We start from the raw sequence: 9,711 nt of genomic DNA on the forward strand, positions 1-9,711 counted from the left end.
TCTAGCAGCCTCAGTTTCCTCATCTGTAAAATGGGGATAATAAAAGCACCTACCTCGCAGGGTTGTTTCTAGGCTCAAAGGAGATGATATATGTAAAGCACTTAGCAGACCTTAAAGCGATGTACAAACATTAGCTATTAGTAATAATTCTCATTTTTTGCAGGAGACCTTTCCCAGTCTCTTCTCCCTGACTTCTGGAGTTAACCGCCCATCTATTCTGTGCGTGTATCTTATGTGCACACAATTATTTCCATAGTTTATTCTTCCATTAGATTGTGAGCTTCTTGAGGGAAGGAACTTTGTTTTGGTTTTTGGTGCCTAATACATAGTAATTGGGCAGCCAGGTGGCACAGTGGAAGATTGGAGCGCAAATATGGCCTCAGGCAGGTGCTGGATGTGTGACCCTGGGCAAGTCACTTTACCCTGTTTGCCTCAGTTTCCTCATCTGTACTATGAGCCAGAGAAGGAGATGGCAAACCGCTCTAGTATCGTTGCCAAGAAAACCCTGAATGGGGTCACAGAGAATTGGACATGACGAAAATGACTCAACAACAACACGTAGTAAATGCTTTATCAATTTTTGTTGACTGGGCGGCTCATTGTTGTCCTTCCCATGGAACAGAAGCTCTTGAAGGCAAACGCTGTTCCACTTTTGCCTTTGTTTCTCCAGCACACAACACCTGGTGCATCATAGGTGCTTCATGTATGCTTGATATTTGATTGGTTGATTGATTCCAGGTGATTATGGACTGGCTTTCAAAGCCATTTTTGTTGGTGCTCGGTCATTTTAGTTGTGTCTGACACTTTGCGACTCCATTTGGGGTTTTCTTGGCAACAGCTCACCAAATTCCTTCCTCTAGTTAAAAAATTGACCTAGAGCCATAGCTTGTGTCTGACTCCAAGAAAGCTCCTATAAAGGAACCGATATGGAGGAATGTCTATTCTTGTTATCTCTTCTTAGGAAATGCTCTTTTGTAAAAGCTGTTTGGGGTTATTTGGTTAAATGGGGCACTAGTCACTAGAGTGTACTGATGATAGAAGGGTGTTGTTAATTATAACTGGTTGATTGATATAGAATGGAGGATTGAGCCCATGTCATTAGAAAAACACTATAACCCCTCAGTGGCATGACCCTGAGGTCTTGCTATAGTCTTGCTCTGGGAGACCCTACTCATCAGTAAAAGGGAAGGATTGGGGTAAGGAGCTAAGTTTCTGTAAAAGTTACGCAAGTATATACAGAATGTGTATTTCTGTGTACATATGTATATACACACATATACATTTGTGTATGTGTGTGTGTGTGTGTGTGTGTATGCACACACAGTTATATACCAGGATATTTTGGGAGCTTGGGCATCAATACAAGGGAGGATTAGGGAAGCTTCCTGTAGCAGGGGGAGCTTAACCTCATTCTGGTTAGAAACCAGTGACTGAGGGAAAAGAGTGGTTCATCTCAGACATTGGGGACAACCCATGAAAAGACAAGGAAGGAGAGTATACAATTAGGTCAGAGGGTAGGTTGAGGCCAGGTCATGAAGGTCTATAAAAGCCAACCGGAGGCGTTTATACTTTATCTTGACAAGAGAGTCACTGGTATTTATTGTTTTCAGACTCCTGCTTTTCCCCTTTCCTCCTTCTTAGTACCGTGTAAGCTTCTTAAGGCCCAAATGATTTCACTTTTGTATTTTATCTCTTGAATCTAGCACAGTGTTTGGCACACAGCTGGCACTTAATAAAGCTTGTCGATGGATGGTAAGCTCTGTGAGGGCAGGGATGGAGTGTAATCTAAACTCTGTGGCCAATGCCCTGCATAATTAGGGGTTTATCAAATGACTGCTCCTCTGCAAAACACTGGTACGATTCAAGAATGCAACACGGCAGCCAAGAGGTGGACAATCTAGTTTATACATTTAAAAACTTGATCATACCTAATTACAGATTATTTGCGGGAGGTATTGTCCTCCCTCCCCCTTTACAAGAGCTATAGTGAGTGTTCAGGGGGTTGGGAAGTGAGAGGCCCACTTTGTCCACTTCCGGCTCCCACAGCTCAGGAAGGACACGGATCAATCATCTTTCACGAGTGTTGATTTTTATGGTTTTCTTGTGAAGGATTTATTTTGTAGAGACAGTATAGATTAATGGTGCTGGACTCAAAGTGTCAGGGAGACTACAGTTCAAACCTTACCCACTTCTGACCCTTACTAGCTGTGTGGTCATAGATAAGTCCCAGCTTCCTCATCTCTAAATTGGAATCAATAATCTCTGTAGGGACTCCCCTGAAGGGCTGCTCTGAAGCTCCAGGTGATCAGTCCCTCATCTAAGGTGTGCAGAAAGCCTCATAAATGTCACTTATTATTTTGGTTAGAGAGTCAAACAAAGAGTGGTTGCCTTGGAAGCATTAGGAATTAGGAAACAGAACCCAGAGACCTTATTTGTGCTGTAGCCTGTGGTGGTTGTTTTGTGTGCTTATAATTGTCCAGACTGCCCAGTGGGAGTAAACTGAGGAATGTCTGGGGTGGCCTGGCCACCCTGGAGAGCTCCAGTGAGCCTCACTGTTTCCCAAGCAGGATTGGAAGGATCAGTGCCGCCCCCCCAACCCCCCCTCCCCGAGGGCCACCCCCCCACCTTGGCCCTGACCCTCCCTCGGGGCAAGACCCAGAGAGCTCTTGGGGAGAGGATCTATGGTAGATCACTTTGAGTACTTGACCAGGGCCCTGTTTCCTGTCATTCTCTGTGTCCCGGGTGTGGTTGACTTCACTCTGATGGAAGTGATAACCAGAGGAGATAATTGCTGGGGTATCAGAGCCACAGGTTTTGTAAGAGAAGCCTGAGCTAATGCTTCTGGGGCATACATTGAACCTGCTGAAAGAAACCAGTCTTGGGTCATCCAGGGGGAAGACTCCCAGGCTCCTTTCTGGAGACTTTTAGAGCACCTGGGGCGTGCTGTGGAACTCTGAGAGGAGCCTCAGTACAGGGAGCACCGGACGCTGAGAGATCTGAGCAAATCCCAGACCTACTGCCAATTATCTATGTAGTCAAAGGCAGAGCTATACTCTGTGCCTGTGTGGAGGAGTGTGACTCTTTCAGCAGAGAGCAGCAGACCATGCACCATGCTGACAGAGTGCAGGATGCCTAGAGCTCCCGTCATGGCATTACTGCTGTTAGCAAATCATGGGCTGGAATAAAAAATGACGTTAGGCACTTTGAAGGGGGAACAATGACTGCTCTCCCTGATTGTGCAATGCAGCTGCTCATTTGTTGTTGTTAGTAAAAATTTCTCTTTGATATCTTATCCCCAAAGCACTTTCAAATAGGGAAACATCAGGCTATCTAGGAAAGTGCATTACTTGTTACTTAACTCTTTACCTTCCTGCAAGACAGGCGCCGCTCATTATGGGAGCCTGTCCTGATCCTCCCCTCATCTCAGAATGGAGCCTTCTATTGAGACAAGGGGAGGGTTCCTAGGCTCTACAAGCCCATTGGAGAGAAGAAGGTAGTGCCCAAGGCTCCCTCTATTTCCCTGCTGGACAATCAGCAAGTGACCAAAGCTATGACAAAAGGGAGCAAAAAACCTGGACATTTCCTCCACCACTTCTAGTTTGGGTGGGGAGCAACCCTGGTTGTGTTTTCTTTCTGGGGTAGATCCAATCCTTCAGGCTGGAGGCCTGTGTGGCTCCTCTAGTGACAAGGGGCTCACTGGCAGCTGCCCCTCTCTACCTCTACCATGAGGCAGTTGGTGGCACAGAAGACGGAGTGGAACCCGGAGGCAGGAAGACAAGAGTTCACAATCCTGCCTCAGACACTTGCCAGCTGTCATTTAACCTCCATTTGCCTCAGTTTCCTTATCTGTGAAACAGGGATAATAGTAGTTATCTCTCAGGGCTGTAGCTGAGATAATATTTATAAATTGCTTTGTGATCCTTAAAGTGCCGTGCAAACGTGAGCTATCATCGTCACCATCATCACCACCATCATGTCTCAACAACCCCAGTCCCCCTCACCCTAGAAGATCCTTCTCCCCTTGCGTTCCCTTTTCTTGGATTGGGAAATTCCTTCAGGGGCCTCCATTTTAAGGAAATTGCCTGGGTGGGCCACGTTTACTCCTTCCATCACCAAACCGATACTCCAGGTCCTTTGTGACAGAGGTACTTATAACACTACCTCTCTGGGCCTCAGTTTCTCCCTCTGCCAAATGAGGGGCTTTCTCCAGATACCCTCGGGGCTCTGTTCCAGTTCTAAATCCTATGGCCTCACTAGGGATTTCCTAACCATTAACACTGCCCCAGTGTCTAATCAGCTGCCCTGGGAGAGAGGGAGGGATTTGCCCTTCCTGGAAATCTCCAAGCAGATACTGGATGACCCCTTGTCATGCATATTGAGGAGGGGGTCAGGGCACTGACTAAGGAGTCTGGCTCCTGGGGCCAATCTGGGAGAGTCAGGTGAGGTGAGTGCCGGAGGAGGGGTGGTACCATGGGGCTAGGGATGCAAGGCACAGAGTGAGCTGAGGACTTGAGGCTTGGTGGGCCAGGAGACCACTGTCCAGGGGAAGCATGCCGCCTGCATCCCGGAGGTCAGCGCCATGGGGAAAGCCCAGGACGCTTCTGAAATGTCTTCCAACTATGAGATTCTGGGATTCCGCTTGCCTTAATGAGGTTGAGGTGTTACAACACTGCCATCTTGTGGTCAAAACCTTGAACAGCTGGACTAGCCGGCCTGCACATCTAACTCCAAGGGGAGGAAAAGCTTTTCGTCTGTGCTCTCATGAAACAAACACTGGATTTAGACCAAGAGGACCCAAGTCTGAATCCAGGCTCTGCTATTTACCAGTTTCATGAATTTGGGCAAATCCACTTAAAACCTCTTGGTGCTTTAGTTTCCTCATTTGTAAAATGAGCTAGAGAAGGAAATGGCAAACCCCCTTAGTGTCTTTGCTAAGAACCCCACCCCCCTCCCCCCACACACAAAGTGGTCATAAGGAATCAGACATAACTGAAATGATTGAACAACAAACAGGAAACTGAGGCAAAGAGAGGTTAAGTGATTCACCCAAGGCCATGTATGTAGTAGAGCCAGATTTGGGAACCAGGTCCCTTGACTCCAAACTCAGCGCAGTTTTTATCACAACTCCTGCTTGAGCCCCCAAGACTCAGCTTTCAATCATTTCATCCAAGACAGTGGCATCATACACCGCTGATCTCCTCACCTTCTAACCTTAGCACTTGAGACAACCTGTCCATTCAGATGTGCCCCAAGTTCTGAGACCAATGCTCGCCCTCTGTGTCAAGGCACCATCACTTGTGACTGTCAGGATCCTATGGGATGTTGTCGAGGTGTCGTCCAGAAGGTGTCATCAAGAACGCAGCCGTTGCTGCCGAGCCATTTGGTGATCTTCAACCAAAGAGCCCAGGAAGCTTTCGGCATTGTTTGACACACATGGAGAGCACAGGGAAACACAGGGATGTCCAGCAACGGTCACTGGAAGGAAAACAAATCTGCATTCTTGTGTCACCACAGATCTCTATTGTTTCAAGTCAAAACCAACAGTAATGAAGAAGCAATTATTAAGTGCTTACTATGTACTGGCCTGAGAACTGAGGATGCAAAAGTAAGGCAAAACAAACAGTCTAATGGTAGACAACAATGTACAAGCAAAATATAGATGGGATAAATTGGAAATAGTCAAAATAAGGGGGGGCTGGGAAAGGCTTCTCATAGATGGAACCCCGGGAAGCCAGGAGGCAGAGATGAGGAGGGAGAGAATCCAAAGCATGGGGGACAGCCAGAGAAAATGCCCAGTCATTTTCATCCCCCATCCCTGCTTCCAAGAGGATGAATGGGTCAGAAAAAGGCACTTCCCTTGAGCTTGTCTCTGCCTGTTTCATCCGCTGCTTGCAGGAAGTCTCACGGTGAGAGTGGCTGGTAACATCCCCAGCGTTGCCACCTGGAGCTGCTGCCTTACCGTTCCCACAGCCTGGCTGCCCTAAAGGAACAAGTGAGTTCAAACGGAGCAAGACCCTAACCCTAACCCTAATTCCAACTCCCTATTGGGTAAAGCTGGGTTTGGTGGGGAAGCCAGGATCAGGGAGGACAGGTAGTATCAAGGAGAAACAAGCAGGGGGCACCAGGGAGTCAGGTCCAGGGCCACCGCAGGGGAAGGTGAGGTCCAATCTGCACAGATTAGAGACCCCATTTATTCCAGGATGTCTCCCTTGGCAGCAACCAGATTGAATGGGCTGGTTGACCTGGCTCTGCCATGGACACACTTCCTGCATCCTAAAGGAGCTGTGCTTTATGTGAGGCCTTGAGATTACAGGATCATAGGACCATGGATAGAGATCTCAGAAGTTATCAGTCTAAACCCCTCAAACCCATAGGAACCAGGAGATTTGTCCAAGTCTGCTAGGGTGATATCGTTAGCTGAGCTGTCCCAAGTTTCCTTTAGATCTGGGACGGGAAAGTGCCTCACCCCACATTGCCGAAGTTCCCTGTCCTACACAATGGTCCTGTTCTACCATGACTGGGGGTCTTTTTGGTGCTCAGGTCTCCTTCCAGCTGCGTTTTCAGCCTTATATCTCTTCCCCCAACTCCCCACCATTGGCTGGCTTTTTTGCCTGGTCCCTAAATTCATTTCTTGCCTAGGGATCCTGCCTTGTGTCATATTCCCTCAGAACCTGGGTTTCCCTACCCATACCTGGGCACATTCCCTGGGCACTGCCCCTTAGATCTCCACTTATCACCTGGCCTGCTCCTGCTGGGTCTCACATCCTGTGTCTAGGACTTGGTGTGGACCTTGGCCAATGGTCCTGATTATCCTCAGGCAGCCAGTCAACAATCATGAATGTGCCAGGCTATGCTGCGTGCTGAGGATATAAAGGGGAAAAACCCATTGTCCCTGCCTTGGAGGAGCTCACAGCCAAAATGGGGGAGACTCCACACATGACCACATTCATACAAAGTGGAGTAGAGGGAAGGTGTCTCAGAGGAGGGGGAACCAGCAGGTAGGCAGGGGGAGTGCAATTAGGAAAGGTGAGATTGGAACCGAGTTTTGTGGGGAATCAGGGAGGCTGAGAAGTGAAGGTGAGGATACGGAGTATTCCAGGCACAAGAGGACAGCTGGTGTAGGGGGCCAAAGGCAGAAGATAGAGTGTCAGGTGTGAGAAACACCAAGAGGGCCAGCCTTGATAGATTACTGAGTGAGACCAGAAAGGTAGGGAGGGGCCAGTTTAGGAAAAGCCAAAGAAAGAAGGTTGAGTTTGATCCTAGAGGACAGGAGGAGGTCCTGGAGCCACTGAATGGCAGGGGTTGGTGACATGGTCAGAGCTTGGCTTTCATCAGCAGAGAGGAGGCTGGGCCATAGTGGAGGCTGGGGAGAGGCTGGAGGCAGGCAGACCCATCTGCAGTAGGTGAGGAGGGTTGGCACCAGGATGAGGGCAATGGCAGAGGAGAGAAGGAGAAGTCTAGGAGAGATGTGGAAAAGGAAGTCAGTAAATATTGACTTTTTTATTGATGACTTATTTTTAGTTTGACTATGGAAAGGATTAAGCTCCCTTCTTTAGGAAAAGCTAGCCCTAACAGCTAAACCAGATTAACATAGATAGTCTCTTAAACCTGGATTACCTATAGATTTAGGGAACAGATAGGATTGAGAAGATTTCATAATTAAGAGGAATAATCATAGGATGATAAGACTGTTTTTTTTAAAGGCTACGTTCCCCTTTCTGGCAGCTAAGAAAAGGGAGGCTAGCCAAAGGTTAACTTGCTCTTCCCAGTCTGAGAGGATAAGCTTCTTTTTTTTTTTCTTGAGCTAGAGTCTAAGTTGAGTAATAGAATCTTCTAAGGAAGATGGGCGGGGTGGTGACTGCTAACTCCAAACCATAAGTTCTTCTTTCCCAGTGAGCTTTCTGGTCACAAAAGGTATTACCCCTCGAGCAAGGATTTCTGGGCTAATCTCACTTTGACAGTTAGACACAGCTGGGTTGAGAAAATCTGGGAGAAGCACACTAGTCAGATGACCTGCCTTGTCCAATTGAATTATATTCAAAACAAGTTTCTTATTTTTTTATCCTTCTTTTCTGTTATTAAAAATAAGCTCAAATATTATTCCTTTGTCACTAATTACTGAGAAATTAATTAGTTGACCTGTTTTAGTTGTAATTTGCTAGCCTTGCTATTAAATCATTTTTATTAAAAATAATAGGCCTCAGAAAATCTTTTATTTCAGATAATTAATTTTAACAATGTGCAGGTAGGGTTAGAAGTAGGGTGAGTGAAAGAGAGAAGTTGAGGACAGTGCTGAAGCCTAGGTGGCTAAGATGATGGTGACATTCTTGACAGTAAGACTGAGCCTTGGTTATGATAGCAACTGGAAAGGAAAAGAAAGATGAAACCCATACTATCAATGCCTCATTTATCCAGCTAGATTTCTTTGGCAAGCTCACCTATAGTGAATGCCACATGAAAGAGTGGAGGTAAGCAGAGTAGTCCTCTGAGCACCTTAAATCTATGGCTCCAGGTCCATGCATGACTCAAAGCCCTCTTGTAGGTGTCATTCACAACTCTCACTGGCCTGGTTATTTGGCTTTCTAGCTCCTAGCAAGGAAAGGCAGCAAATTAGGAAAAGGATGAGGCTTTGAGGGACAAGTGCCTGACATTACTTTGAACTGATAACTTGGCAACCTGGCAACGAGGAAGAAAATAGGGCAATTAGAAAGTGCCCCAGCCGTGGAGCATTGGGACAGTCTTCCACACCTCATCAGATCCTAAGAGCGTCACTCCCTCCTACCATGTGGCTCTGCGCCATGTCTGACATTCTCAATGGTGACCCTGAGTCACCAAGAAAAGGTTAAGTTATGTTTCACATGATCTGCTTCAGAAGACAGAGAGACTCATGCCAGGTAGCTTAGGAAGTTTTCCATCCAAAGTGGTTCTACTAATACAGTAGTAGTGACTCGATTCAGTTATTGGGAAAATTCACTTTTGCCGAGCTGTCTTCTCAGAGATGTCAGATATATGAGGTGTGACTATCTGTGTCTGAGGCGTGGAAGGCTATTATCTTTCCTAACTTCTGAGAAATGCTTCAGAAACAGAAAAGTACATGTTGTTATTTGCAAACAGTATTAACCATTTCCTGTTCCTGACGCAAAAGTCAGAACCTAATTGAGCTTCTGGGGTCTTAAAAAATCCATTTACCTAGTGGTTTAAAATGGAAGATATTCACCCTCCTCATGCTTTAGCTCAGAATTTTAGCTTTGCTGAAGATGACTTTTAATTCTGATAAATGAATGCCCCATCCAATGTTTGTCTTACGTACATGTTGAAGCTTACTAATCGTTAACTGGCCAAGAATAGCTTTATGTATGTAGTATTTTCCGTTGAATATTTTTTCATGTTAAACGGAAATATCTCATCCTCATTTTCATGTCAAAGTTAAGTTGGTACAGCATGGAGAATACATATTTTTAAAATCCGGTTTCCATCTGAGCATATTTCTTATGTCACATTTTACAGATGAGTAGCTTGAGGCTGTCAGAGGTTGAGTGACTGATTTACTTAGGGTCACAGTTATTAAGTCTATGAATTGTTTTTCAAACCCAAGTGCCTTCCACTGTGCTACCTTGTCTCTTGTACACTCACCATATGCTAATTTTAATTAAAAGTATCAGTGTACATGTCTTATCTCCTTAGCAGATGGTAAGCTACTTGAGGGCAGAA

Source organism: Trichosurus vulpecula, chromosome 4 (genome assembly GCF_011100635.1).
Source record: "Trichosurus vulpecula isolate mTriVul1 chromosome 4, mTriVul1.pri, whole genome shotgun sequence".
Lineage (NCBI taxonomy): Eukaryota > Metazoa > Chordata > Mammalia > Diprotodontia > Phalangeridae > Trichosurus > Trichosurus vulpecula.